Genomic DNA, 15,044 nt, shown 5'->3' with positions numbered 1-15,044 from the left:
GATGCAGCATAGCTACATCTCTGTCAGAGTTTATCCACCTCAGTGTGAATGACATTTGGGGCAGAATAATTCCTTTTTTATAGGAGGTTGTTCTGTGTGTTGCAGAATGTTTAGTGGCAGCCCCATTCTCTACCCCTGTCCCAAAGGTAAAAACCAAAAATGTAAAAATGTTTCCAGATATTACTAGATGTCCCCTGAAGGACAAAATTACCCCTGGTTGAAAACCACTGCTCTAAGTCCTTCTTCCCTACACGCAAAGCAAGAGTGCCACCTTGTACAACTTCAAGGAACACCATTCAGTTGTATTCTATGTGAATTTCTTCCTTAACACTGTGTAACAAATGTACATCCCCCAAAATGAGAAGCTCTGCTGCTTTACTGTGTAATGGGTGAAATTACATGCTCTGGTGATACGCATTGGGCTTCCCTGGTAGCTTGGACGGTAAAGAATCTGCCTTCAAGGCAGGAGACCCGGGTTCAATGCCTGGGTTGGGAAGACTCCTAGAGAAAGGAATGGCTACCCACTCTAGTAGTCTTGACTGGAAAATCCTATGGACAGAGGAGCCATGAATTTAGAGATTTAATAAAAGACAAGGACATAGAATACTTAGCAAAGTTCTACCATTTTTTTCAAACTGCATTCATGAATATTGCTTCTCTTTTCTCATTTCTTCTCTCTGTCATGCACACACATACACAAACTGAGGCATGGAACTCTTACTTTGTCTAACATATGATTAGTTCTAAGCAGAAGCCCAAAGAAAGTGAAGAAGCAAAAACATTGATTGATGAATGCTGCTGTAAATTCTAGGTAATTCAATGTCCTTTTGGAAACGAGAACAAAGATCCCAGAAAATTTTTTTACAGCTGAGACTGTGACACCAGACAAAAGAAGAAATACCCTCACTTCCCAGATACCTTCCTGTTAGGTATTTTAACAGACCAGTGCTTCTCAACCCTGCTTGTCAATAAAATCATGAGTAGAAGTTGAAAACAGCAACCACCACAACAAAAAAAACAGCTATCTGAGCTTCACCTACAAAGTTAGAATAGCTGCCCAGAGAGCCTTCGATCTAAAGAGTGCCACAAGTAATTACTATGGGCACTAAACGGTGCAAACTACTGTTCTAGGGTGTCAGGAAATACTGGGGAAAACAAGACAAGAAAATAAAGCCTGCAGCATACATATAAATCACTTATCTCTGCATTTTCTACATTTGAGATTTCAGATACTAAGTTTCTCCCATCAAGGAATGACACTTGCCCAAAATAAACGAAAACCTTTAGCATTTACACTTTTATCCAGAGAGTGCACACACACGCACACATACCTGCCAGTTATCAGATACAAAGATGGCATAAAGCCCATCTGTGCCTCTTCATGACCTAGAAGTTACTGAATTCTAGAGGTCATTTGAATGACCTCCCAATCGTAAATCAATGTGGTATAAACTATAGTCATTAAAAATGTCTAAGAAGCTTTTTATAATCACACAGAACTCTAGGGAATATCCCCCATTGCCTTTGAATCATAGCAACTGGAAGTCTAGCCTTTTTAGTGGATAAAGAAAGACATTTCTTAAACTACACACAATTGACTAAGTCACAAATAATAGCTCAAAACATCCTTTTCCCGGAAAATAACTGCTTTTTGGGACTATAATTACAGTAGGAAGCCAGTGAGAAGGGTAAGAATGAAAGGATCTATCTAAAAATAGCATTCTGAAAGAAAACACAAATTCAAGTACAATTTCATAGGACAGAAATGGGCTCTACCAGGCAGAACAGCCAGAGACAGGGGGAGGAGAATGCTGGTGCAAAAGCATAAAGAAGGGTAGAACAATGGAAAATACGAGTCTAGCTTCTTTCTATGACTTACAAGACCATGCACAGTCTGGGGCCCACAACCCTCTCAAGACTCTCTCCTCCCAGCTCCTTGTTTTCCAGCTGCAACAATCATTTTTAAGACCCTAGGAAAAAAAATCTAACTCTTTCTCTGCTCAGACTTAAGAGCTATACTTCTCCCAAGCCTGAAGGTTTAATCCAGCTCTATCTCCTCAGAGAGGCCTCTTCTCTACTGGGGAGGGATCTTCAGAAGTTACCATAGCAGGTTGGTTTCCCTGGAAAGCTCACTCTGGTCTATGAATGAGCTATCTGAGATCAATGCATGGGGAAGAGACAGGAAGGAAGCTGAAACACCCAAAGGGAAAAGCTGAGCTGGGATACAGCTTAAAGGGAACTCTCTGACTACCCTAAAGGAGTTCTGAAGTGGGCATGATCCCTGCTGCTGCTAAGTCGCTTCAGTCGTGTCCGACTCTGGGCGACCCCATAGACGGCAGCCCACCAGGCTCCCCCATCCCTGGGATTCTCCAGGCAAGAACACTGGAATGGGTTGCCATTTCCTTCTCCAATGCATGAAAGGGAAAAGTGAAAGTGAAGTCGCTCAGTCGTATCCGACTGTTCACGACCCCATGGTCTGCAGCCTACCAGGCTCCTCCGTCCATGGGATTTTCCAGGCAAGAGTACTGGAGCGGGGTGCCATTGCCTTCTCCAGGGATGATCCTTAGAGCTGTCCTAATTTGCACAAGCATGCTGGGTCTTCATCCCTCTACATCAGATAGTAGATGTCCCCCTGGAAAGGAGACACGACCTTGCACAAAGGGGTACTCTCTTCATCTGAGGCAACTCTGACCCTGAGTACTGATTGTTCGAAGCACCCCAAACAACAGAAGGTACAGAACTGGAAATAAGTGAAAGTCACCCATCTGTGTCCAACACTTTGTGACCCCACAGACAATATAGTCCAGAATAACGGACTCCAGGCCAGAATACTCGAGTGGCTAGCTTTTCCCTTCTCCAGGGGATCTTCCCAACCCAGGGATCGAACCAAGGTCTCCTGTATTGCAGGTGGATTCTTTACCAACTGAACTATCAGGGAAGCCCAACAGGAGGTATAGCTGGTTCTCAAAGGCTGATCTGGGTAGATTACAGAATCTACCATCGTAACTTTATCTCACTGTTCCTCGATTTCCTCATTTGTAAAATGAAGATGACACTAACAATCTCAAAAGATGTCCAACATCTTCCATGATGACTAAGCTCAATGTTAAGTTCTCAATAAATGCTGAATATGCATCTTTACCAGCTCTATTCAGGAAAAAAATGTGGATGCACTTTTGATTAGAGAGCATTTTTTCAAAATTCCCTCCTTTCTCTCTTTATCCATTGACTCAACCAATATTACCCGAGTGTCTACTAGGTATTAGGGATTTTTCAATACCTGAGGAAAGAGGGTTGAATGTTCTTGTCCAAAAGGAATTTACTTTTTAGTAACACGTGCATGCTAAGTTGCTTCAGTTGTGTCCAACTCTTTGAGACGCCGTGGACTATAGCCTGCCTGGCTCCTGTCCATGGGATTTCCCAGGCAAAAATACTGGAGTGGGTTGCCATTTCCTCCTCCAGGGGATCTTCCCCACCCAGGATTGACCTTAGTCTCCTTCATTGGCAGGTGAGTCTTTACCACTAGCACCACCTGGTAAAATTTTTAGTAACAGGAAGAAGGAAAATAACCATGTAAATAAAAAGGTAATAGAAACTGTTAATAGTAATAAGAAATCTCAGATATGCAGATGATACTACTCTAATGGCAGAAAGCAAAGAGGAACTAAAGAGCCTCTTGATGAAGGTGGAAGAGGAGTGCGAATGGCTTAAGGCTAAACATTAAAAAAAAGATCATGGCATCCGGTCCCATCACTTCATAACAAATAAAAGGGGGAAAAGTGGAAGCAGTGACAGATTTTTCTCTTCTTGGGCTCCAAAAATCACTGCAGATGGTGACTGCAGCCATGAAAATAGAAGATGCTTGCTTCTTGGAAGGAAAACTATGACAAACCTAGACAGCGTATGAAAAAGCAGAGACATCACTTTGCTGGCAAAAGTCTGTATAGTCAAAGCTATGGTCTTTCCAGTAGTCGTGTATGGCTATGAAAGTTGGACCATACAGAAGGCTGAGCATCGAAAAATTGATGCTTTTGAACTGTCGTGCTGGAGAAGACTCTTGAGAGTCCCTTGGACAGCAAGGAGATCAAACCAGTCAATCCTAAAGGAAATCAAGTGTGAATATTCATTTGAAGGACTAATGCTGAAGCTGGAACTCCATTATTTTGGCAACCTGATGCAAACAGAGGAAAAGACCCTGATGTGGAAAAGATTGAAGGCAAAAGGAGAAGAGGGCAGCAGAGGATGAGATGGTTAGATAGTATCACCGACTCAATGGGCATGATCTTGGACAAGCTCCAGGAGTAAGTGAGGTACAAAGAGGCCTGCCGTGTGACCAGGGGGTCACAATAGTCAGACACAACCAAGTGACTGAACAACAACAAAGAGTAATAAACATTAACTGAAGGATGAAGAAACATGTTTAAGAAATTGTATTATTGGACTCATTAATGAGTCACATAAACCCAAATCAAAGTAACTTAATTAAGGGAATTTATCAGCCTACAAACAAAAACATATATAAAAAGCAGAGGGAGAAGCAGCATCAGGAGCCTCTGAATTCTGAAACCCAAACACCATTAAGCCATCTTGCTTATTCATACTTTTGTCTTGCTTGTTTGCAGGATTACTCTCTGATACTAGCTCTATTATTCCAGCTTGAGTACAATAAATCCCTAGTGAAGGATGTTGAATATCATCAAACTGGCACTACCTACCCCATCGTACTCCGGGAGTTGGTGACGGACAGGGAGGCCTGGCGTGCTGTGATTCATGGGGTCGCAAAGAGTCGGACACGACTGAGCGACTGATCTGATCTGATCTGATCTGATCCCATCGTATAAGACCATGGTGCTAAGGGAGGATGACTGGGTCATAATTCAATATGTACACAGTCTTATAGTCAAAGCAATAAAAGTAATGTTTAATAATTATCAAGGCTTTGCCATGTATAAAATACAATGCATTTATATAATTGTATCTAATAAAAAATAAATTCTGTAAGTACTATTATCTCCTTTTACTAAATAAAAAAAACTAAGGCTCAAAGAGATTAAGTTAACTTACAAAAGCATGCATTATTAGTAAGTACTGAAGGTCAAATTCAAACTCACTTCAATCAAATCTAAGCACATGCTCATAACCACTAGATAATTAGGCCGTGCTAATGTTGGTTACTATATAGTTATATCATAATAAATGTAATTATTTCACTACCTTAATTAATCCATGCTGATCAGTCTTCCATCCAACATGAAGGCGTGATAATTGGACATTCACAAATGAAAAGCATAACCATACCAAGGCCAATAAAACGGGAAATAGCACAAGAAAAAAATAGCAGAAGAAATCAACATGAAATATCATTTAATGCTATAATCATTGAGGCCAATCAGACAATGATTGGCCAATTTAACCATATCTAATTCATGTTGGGGTTTGCATGCTTCTATTAAGTTGGGAGGAGTCTTTATTACATTGGAAAATCAGGGAGGAACTGTAAAATGTACACTAGTCTAGAAGCTAGGAGATATAAAATCTAATTCTTATTCAGTAAATATGCATTTGACTTTTTTTTAAGATTTTTTTGATGTGGACCATTTTAAAGTCTTTATTTAATTTGTTACAACACTGCTTCTGTTTTCTGTTTTGTTTTTGTTTTTTTGACTCTGAGGCATGTGGGATCTTAGCTCTTTGACCAGGAATGGAACTCACACCCCCTGTATTGGAAGGCGAATTCTTAACTACTGGACTGCCAGGAAAGTTCCTGCATTTGACTTTGAATGAGTCAACATCCCAGTTTTTTAACCCAGAATTTAGGGACAATAGTCCCTGGCCTATTTACTATGTTTAATATGTATCCCCTAAAGGTTAAGAGGAAATATACATAAGCACTTAGCGTATTTATCACACAAAACATCTGAGTGAGTTGTTAAAATACCAAGTAGGAAAAAACATATGCGTTTTCTTATACCTGTAGCACTAGAAAAAAGGTTAAATGTTTGATATAATAAAGTTGAAAGTAAACTTTTTAAAGCTAAAAGAAAAGTAATTTAAGTGAAACATAAACAGAGTGAAGAAGATGCTCCAATCAAACCAAATATTTCTGTATTAATACTTAAATACAAAGATATAAAATAAGTCATCCTCTAGATTTAGAAATGTAGAATTTTGCTTAGACCAAAAGAATCTTATACTTATTCCTATGCATTTTATAAGAAATACGAAAACAGTATTCTGGAGGTATTTCTAGATGTTATGGTGGTTGAAAATTTTGGCCTGAAGCCTCATTTTTTTATCATTTTATTTTACAGTCCTAGAATTTCCATTTCCAACTCAGCTTGATATTTTTAGTTGGAGAACTAAATTCATTTTAAACAGGACTGTAAAAATGTGACAATTACAAAGGGAATGATTTGAGAAACCAACCGTAATGGGAAATTAAATGTCCCACCAAAATACTTTAAAGGCTTTTTAGCAGAAGAAATCTGTGCTATAAAATTTAATCTAAGATAATAGAAACTCCTAAAATGTGACTTATAGAAATATAAGTTGCTAAAAGGTGAAACTGTGCTTCTTTTCAAAATTTACTTCCCCAAAACAACACTTTCCCCAACCTGTCAGCATACAAACTTCCCATATCTGGCATGAAATTTCCAGCTTTAGATTTGCTCAAAAAGTCATGGAAAGTTGGAGCAAGGAGGAAGCTTGCAATCTTAATCCAACACTCCCATTTTATAGAAGTATGAAGTTGAAACGCAAAGTAATGAAATAATATGCCTAAAATCAAACTACAAATCAATGCTAGAACCCAAGATGAAGATGGTGGTGATGATGATGATGACAGCAAGCGCTCACTGAGACAGTTTCATAACGTAAAGATGATGATCAGAGGCCTGAGGTTCCGAGAGGTTGGCTAATTAGCCAAACATACGCTCTTCATCAGTTTACTATCTACTGCACCATTCTCCGCCTGTGCATGTGTAAAGTCGCTTCAGTCATGTTCAACTCTGCAACCCCATGGACTGCAGCCCACCAGCCTCTTCCTCCATGGAATTCTACAGGCAGGAATACTGGAGGGGGTTGGTTATCTGCCTTGTACCTGGACTCATTTTCCACCACCACTCCCCTTCCAAGAAAAATAAATCCATCGTGATAAAATTCTCTAATCAAATGGATCCTTCTTATTTCCCTCTTGCCCAGTTTATTTCCTATCTCTGATTAGGCCTCAGTTTCTCAGAGAGGCTTTCTCTGACCTCCCATAAGTCAAATCCTCATTTAACTCTTCTAACTAGCATTTATCAGAGGGGCAATTTCATAGTTGCTTGCATGATAATCAAGTGAATATGTGTCTACCATAATAGAGATAAGATTTATGAGGGTAAAAACTGCCTGTTTGTTTTCTGGTGTATCTTCAGCCAAGTTCTCCTAATAGCTAAACAAAAATAACTGTTGAATGAATGAATTTTTTAAAAAATGTTTGCTCCCTACAAATGAATGAAGAATACTATATTAGACAAATGTAAACTGATTTATAAGATTCATTTTCTTTTACAGTCATCTTACACATGCACAAGTTTAAAGTATTATAAAATATGTAAAATATGATGACAGGAGAGTATGATGTATAGAGATATCGTATACAGTTAAGGAACTTCCTATATTCACAATGTGGAATGAAATTCCAAAATCACATAAGGGTTGATTGCCTGGTTAACAAGAAATTAACAATTAGCATGGACGGATATCTTTGACCAAACCCAAGGTCAGTACACAATAGTCACTCAAATATAAAATATAACACACCTGCTGTTTGTAGTTGTGAAGAAAACACTAAAAGAGGCATGGAAGGATCACAAATATAAGAAAGCACTTCTTAGAGTCTGTCTGCAAGAAAGTTACTCAAGACAACAGCACCAGCTACTCACTATCTCAAAAGCAGACCTCAATCATACTATTAAAAATATTCATTTTCACTTTTCTAACAGTGAATGCTGCCCTTAAGAAAAGGAGATTATACTGTACAGGGTTCTTAGAGAGCTTCAATGCATTTCTCCTTTTCACTCCTTTTCTCGCTGTTTTTTGGGCAGGGAATGTTGTGGTTTCTATGCAGGCTCCAATCTTTGATCTCTGTGCATAAGGCTTCCTTCCACAGCAGGATCATTTATGACGGGCTATATTAGCCTGTGATAAGAGGCTTTGATTTACTTCCTAATTCCCTGCTTCATCACCAGGCTCTCAGAAGAGCCTGCTCCATAGCCCTCCCCAGTTCAGATAGTGATAGCAATGATGTATTTCATTGGTTTGCTTCCTCTCCAAGGCCTGAAATATTTTCACACATCTGCAGTTCAATATAATCTGCTGTTTAGGGGAGATGCCTATGATTTGTGTCAATGTTATACATGGTATTTTTCCCCAACATGGATCGCCTTAGGGCAAAAATGGCATTTTGTTGAGAACACAATTTTCTCTATTCATTGGATTTTACTCTGAATCATCTGTTTGCTTGTTCTACTTATGTCCACGGACATTTTATTCATGCAGTATGTTGTGCTAAAAGCCTTTTTAAATGACAACAGAAGATTCACAATGTCTATTTATTAACTTAAAAGATTACCCATGTTTTGGTGGGTTTCAGTGTCTCTTTGTCTTTAATATTTTTATAGACATTTTGCTTTGGTCTTTTCTCTGAAAAGCAATAGAAACTTTTTTCCCCACTGAAAAGAGACTCTGTCTTCTGAAAGTACAAAGACAGAAAAAATAAGTAAATGATTAGAAAATGGCTAAGAAGACTAAACCCAACCCTGTTAAAATCTTACAAGCCAGTGGACTGGCAGTAACAACAAAACCTGCAAAATGATCACAAATCTTGGCCTTAAAAGAAAATTCTTCACATGATGCTCATTCTACAATTTTTTTTTTTTTTATTTTGAGATGCCATTTCTCTAGTGACTTAGAATCTACCTGTAGCATTTTAACAACATATTTGTATATCTCAGTTTCCCTTTGGAGCCCTCACTGAGTTTTCATGCTTTAGAGATCACATTTATTTGTGTGTGTGATTTGAGTAAAAGCAACTTCAGTAAGACTCCCATTGAAACAAACATATTTTTGGCACCTCGATACCAAAATTATGTATGCAAACTGGAGACGATCCAAAAAACAGCCACAAGAATGATGAAGGGAATGGAGTGCTTGGCTAAGGAAGAAATGCAGGGCTTCTGAATGTCTCAAGAGTACCTAAACAACAATAAAGGAACAAAACAGCCCATAAATATTGAAAAGGTGTAAACATCAAATACGGATAGGAATGATTAATTCTGGGACAAGAGCATGGAGCTAGACAAGAGCATGTTCTTATATCATGGGAAGGAAAAAAGAAAAAGGATACTTCTTAGTATCATCCTTTTAAAATATGCAATGCTCATTCCTCATGCAAAATATTTTAGCATCCAATGGAATCTTACCATCTCAGAATGCCTCCATTTTAAAAGATATTGAAAAATTAGCCCTTTATTCAAAATAGAGGAACTTCTTTCTCAGGATATCAGTTTTACTCAGTTTCAACTTCAAATCTTTTGAGGAGAGACTTTCATTTTGGGTAAGACTCATTCAACAATTCTTCACAATTTTATTTCAGAATGGTCCTGAAGTGAATTAGACACAGGCAATGCCAACAAGCCCTGCGTCTCTTAGCCAGTTGGGGATGTTAGAGAAAGGAGAGTTAAGGGGACATGAGAATTCATCAGAAATCAAGTTTTGGTGAGACTAGAAACTACCAGCATGATTGCCTACATTAGAGGATGCAGAAAAGCAATCCGAGAATTTAAATTTAGCTCAGAAGGTGTCCAAGGAGTGAACTATCAGGAGACTCTTTTCCTCCTGCTGTTCTTCCTTTCCTTTTCCCCATGCCCCATCTTTATAAAGCATCTAGTGTGTGCTACGTTCTATGCTCAGTGGTAACAAAGCAAATATGTATCTGAACTGTACTCTGCCCTCAAAGACCTATTACGGAGACAAATATGTACACAACTTATTGAAACTGAGTGTAAGGCCTAAAACAGACTTAGAATAAGACAGATGCAGGATCAGCCAAACAAGTTGCATCTGTGCAGTGTATTCACCAGAGATCTCCAGAGAAACAGAACCAGTAGCATATATACAGGAATAAAGAGAGAGGTACTATCGGAAATATCTCACAAGATTAAGGAGGATGAGAAATCCCATGACCTGTTCTCTGCAAACTGAAGAACCAGCAATGCTGGTGGAATAATTCAGTATGATTTCAAAGGCCCCTGCTTCCCTGGTGGCTCAGAAGGTAAAGCATCTGCCTGCAATGTAGGAGACCCAGGTTCGATCCCTGGGTCAGGAAGATCCCCTGGAGAAGGAGATGGGGATTCCAAGAATTCCAGTATTCTTGCCTGGAAAATTCCATGGATGGAGGAGCCTGATGGACTACAGTCCACGGGGTCGCAAAGAGTCGGACACAATTGAGCGACTTCACTATTTTTCTTTTCAAAGGCCCAAGAACCAAGAATGCTGATGCCCAAGGGCAGAAGATGGGTATCTCAGCTCGAACAGAGAACAAGTCCACTCTCCTCTGTCTTTGTTTTATTCTCGCCCTCAGTGAACTGGACGATACCCACTCAAGTTGGTAAGGGCAGTCTTCTTTATTCGGTCCGCTAACATAAATGCTAATCTCTGGAAATACCCTCACAGACAAACCTAGAAATAATGTTTCATCGGCTATCTGGGAATACCTTAGCCTGGTCACACTTACATTTAAAATTAACCACCACATGGAGTATATGCATCACACTGCACGGAGAATATTTCCGAAAGGACAGATATAACTTGTCCTCCCCAGAGTACGGGAGTCAAGCCCTGACATAACTGAGCATGTGAAATGCTGAGAGTAGACACGAATTTCACTGGAACATAATCTATACCTTCATGACAGTCTCACAGACCAGCAAGGGAGGTTGGCTATAATCTTCTCTTAGATAGTAACAGCATGATACCAAGACGCAAAGGAATATACTACTCTGTCTTACCTCTTCTCAGGACATGCAGCCTAGAGTCTGATTAAAAAAAAAAGAAAAATTCACTTAAATCCATAAATCAGTAGGAGGAGCCGTGTGTAGAGATAAGCACCAGCAACCAGTCTCAGCACATGACCCAGTGTGACACATCATGTTATCAGAGTACATATTTTACTGTGACCTTCCACAAAAATACAGACTCTATCATTCAACTACTTAATCCTTCTGTTAAGACATAAAGATAGCATCATCTCTGGATAAATTATACATAGGATTGGCAATGATTGAGACATATAAATAAAACTATGTTAATGGACTATGCACAAACTCAAGCTCAATTTTTTTTTTATACACTTAAAACGTGTAGACTGTGCTGTGAACAAGTTCAGACACATTTTAGTGTTGAATAATATAATGGCAAAATTAGTATTCATATATTATAGTCTATCAGTGTCTTGGGGATTATTTCACCCCATATTTTTAATTCTTGGGAGATTGTGAGGGGCTCTCTAAATCAAAGATTCTCAAAAGAAAATTAACACTAAAGTGTGTTTGCATATGCTTGTGTCTGTGTGTGTATACTTAGGGACTATGATTCCCTAAGCACTTCCTGGAAGCTGCATAGTTAAATTTCTCAAGCACTTAAACGGATGGACGGCAAGGGAACTTATTTTGTAGAATTAAATAATGATTTGATTGATCATCAAGAGGAACACAAGAAAACAAACATAACAATAAAATGAAGTTAAGAATGTATCTCATGAGTGAGCAGTTGTTTTGTAAGTTGCCATCTTTTTCCATGATGTCAAAAGACGCAATTATTAATATATTATCATGACACAACCACAGCTAAGGTTCCTCATGGCAGCATGCTAACATCTTGTTTTTTTTTTAATACAAGAGACATTGTATTTCCTCCTTTAATTTCTGAAAAGATTTACCTAGGTTTCTTAGGATCTAGAAATTCATTAGGATAAAATCATAAAAGTGTTTTAACATAATAAATGTACTCCTAATAACCATTCATCATCAAAGGATTTAATTATTCATCAGATTTAAAGAAGAGTTTTCTCTAGGAATATATCTCAAATGCTTTTTAATCTTCTAATAGACTAGTAGATTCACTGGAGTTAGAAAGACTGCACAGAGTTCCAATGATCTACTACAGTAGAGGGGTAAAATCACTCACCTGAATGAGACAGACGGCACAGGCTATTCAAAACACACACACAGTTTCCTCATAGACCTCTTCTTGGAATAGCCCTACATTCATTTAGAAGGCCCCTCCTGGTTACCAGGAAGTAGGTAAGGAGCAATGACTCAAAAACTCAAGGAGTCCCTCTCTTTCCACACTGTCTTCCTTATAGTTACTAAGGTCCCCATATATAACCAGTATGTAGAAAGATTTCGCATGCACCCAAAAATAATTCTACAGGAGTGCATATTTTCTTGGTTACAAAATTTGCTCTTGAAAAAGTAAAAAGAGTATTATTCTTTATTGAAAAAAAATACTTTTTTTTCCTCATACAACAAACTAGTGAATACAACAACAATAAAAAAGGAGCAGACTCACAGATACAGAGAACAAACTAGTGGTTACCAGTGGGGAGAAAACAGGGGCAGAGGCAATAAAGGAACACAGGATTAAGATGAACAAATTGTTAGGTATAAAATAAGCTAAAAGGATATATTATAAAACACGGGGAATATAGTAAGTACTTCATAATAACTATAAATGTAGTATAACCTGTATAACCTTTAAGAAGTGGGAATCACTATAATTACAATAATATATTATATTATTATATATTATTTATATTATATAATCACTATATTTATATAATACTATATATCAACTATAAACCATACTTCAATAAAAATGCTATTTTTTTCTCAAATCATTTTGTCTTTAAAAACTTATAATGATAGTAAGGGTTAAAATTAACTGAATAATATATGGACTCAACACAGTGCTAATATGCATTACCAAAATAATCTGATTTAACCCACACCTACAGGAAATTACAACTATTATTCTAATTTTATGAACCAGGAAATAGAAGTTTAAAAGAGTTAAGTAACTTCCCCATAACCAGATCTATGTGTATCTGGCGCTTAAAAGAAGACTTTTTCTTACTCTTCCAAACCCTTTGAAATTTGTTACAATTCAGCCTGGTATTGCACAAAGAGTTTGAACAAGCTCCAAAGGAGGACTCAGGTCAGATTCCACATTGATCCAAATCCAAGGGACAGTTACTAAAGCTGAAAGCCCTTCAGATCATGAAGGGGTAAGCTCTGTGTGACCGATGCTTTGAAAATGCATAAGGCACCTGATTAAAGACAATATTCTTACCAGTAAATTAAGTTCCCTTCAGTTCCACTATGATGTCTGTGGTATTAACACAGGGTCATTGTAGTTTACACCACCTAGAGATAGATTAGAAAATTGTAATTTTAGAGATAATCCCCATCTAAGAAACTATTTTTAAGTAATTTTTTACCTTTTCCATGTTTAAGGTGATTTATTTTTTCTTCCTCACTAACCCTTGAAAAAATTCCCAGATACCAAAACAACAGCATTGCTCTGTTGATGAGGATAAAATACAGCCTCCAGATTTCTATCTATGAATAAATGAAACAGAGATGGAAAAAACAGCCACAAAATTACTCTTCTTATTGATAGAATTATTGATGGTGTCTTCTTTCGCAAACTCACGTATTTTGCAACAGACCACAATTTGCATGAATTTCTTCTTGGCAGTCCTCCATGGACTGTTTTTCCCAATAGCCACTTGCTTTTGTCTGAGGCTGTGACCCATCTATCAATACAAAACTGTACAGACTGAAATGATGAGAGCTCTATCAGGAAGCACTCTCTGGGATCAGAACTCTATGAATTAGAGTTAACATAAACCTTCCGTTCAAGAGGCCATCTCTCACCCAGGTGTGTTCCCAGCAAGTCTCCCATCTTTTAAAAAACCAACATGTGAAATGAAGGAGCTGTTTCAACCAGTACACATGCTCTTTTTATTGTTAACTCCTGAATGATTTGTGGATTGGCTCCTAACCTCTAAAAGATTATTTATAAGCCTTTTCCAAATGCCTTCCCAAGAGTACATCTTTGAAAAAATAAGATTTTTCCGCTGAACATAAGGACGGTCAAAATGAGTCAAAGATTTTTGTCATACCAGTTGTCTTAACTTAATGAGCATCATTCTAAAGAGATAAATTCCATTTAGTAATTTTAACTCATTCCAGTGGAAACTACTAATTAAAGACTTTATAAAATTACAATATGTTTTGCCCTTAGAAGAAAGATGGCTAAGATATCCAAGCAATACACTTCGTTTCTGTGCATTATTTGACGATCTTTTTGGCCTTATTCCAAAAGCTGTTGCCAAAATGCTATAAGCAGATTGCAATGCCTCCAGAGAAAAACTGACACCGATAAACTGAAAAGAAAAATTCCAGCCTGGCAAGAATGAGAATAGTCCTCACTGCTTTCCAACTGACCAAGTGACACACTGCACAGACTGTGCCCTGTATACTTTTGTTTAGTGGCCTCATTTTAGTTCCTTTCAGCTGACTTCTTACACTGTTACTGTTATAATTTTCATTATAACAAAAAGAACTATTTATGAATGGCTCACAAAGCCCAAAACAACATTGAACATGGCCCCTAACCGGTGGGTTCATGGTACACATAGCTTGAGTATAACTGTATTTATAGAGGTCTGCAGGCTAATAGAAACTTTTCCCCTAAATACAGGAATATAAAAACAGGCCATCATTTGTTGTATCCAGCGTGCTCTGTGTTTCCATAGTCACCTAGTCGGGAAAAGAAAAAATGAAATGTTTTCACGTGTGGATTCCAAATGAGATTTGCTGATTGCCCTACCTCATTTGGCACCCCACTCCAGTACTCTTGCCTGGAAAATCCCATGGACGGAGGAGCCTGGTAGGCTGCAGTCCATGGGGTTGCTAAGAGTCAGACACGACTGAGCG

General features: G+C 38.1%; 1 protein-coding gene across 11 annotated transcripts in view; it reads right to left on the bottom strand.

Moving 5' to 3' along the window:
- The window catches only part of CHL1 (cell adhesion molecule L1-like), a 356,522-nt gene that overhangs the window by 171,765 nt on the left and 169,713 nt on the right, over window positions 1–15,044 (bottom strand). For 8 of the 11 annotated variants that reach the window (XM_010862011.1, XM_010862008.1, XM_010862020.1 and 5 more), the window contains exon 2: window positions 13,393–13,466. The exons of the other annotated variants lie outside the window; for them this stretch is intronic. The gene's annotated coding sequence lies outside the window, so the exon portion shown is untranslated. The remainder of the gene's footprint in view (window positions 1–13,392; window positions 13,467–15,044) is intronic. 11 annotated transcript variants of the gene reach the window in all.

The sequence above is a fragment of the Bison bison genome, unplaced genomic scaffold (genome assembly GCF_000754665.1).
Source record: "Bison bison bison isolate TAMUID 2011002044 unplaced genomic scaffold, Bison_UMD1.0 scf7180017864474, whole genome shotgun sequence".
NCBI classification, from domain to species: Eukaryota; Metazoa; Chordata; class Mammalia; order Artiodactyla; family Bovidae; genus Bison; species Bison bison.
Note: the sequence above shows the minus strand (reverse complement) of the source record. Positions and strands in the feature narration are given on the sequence as shown.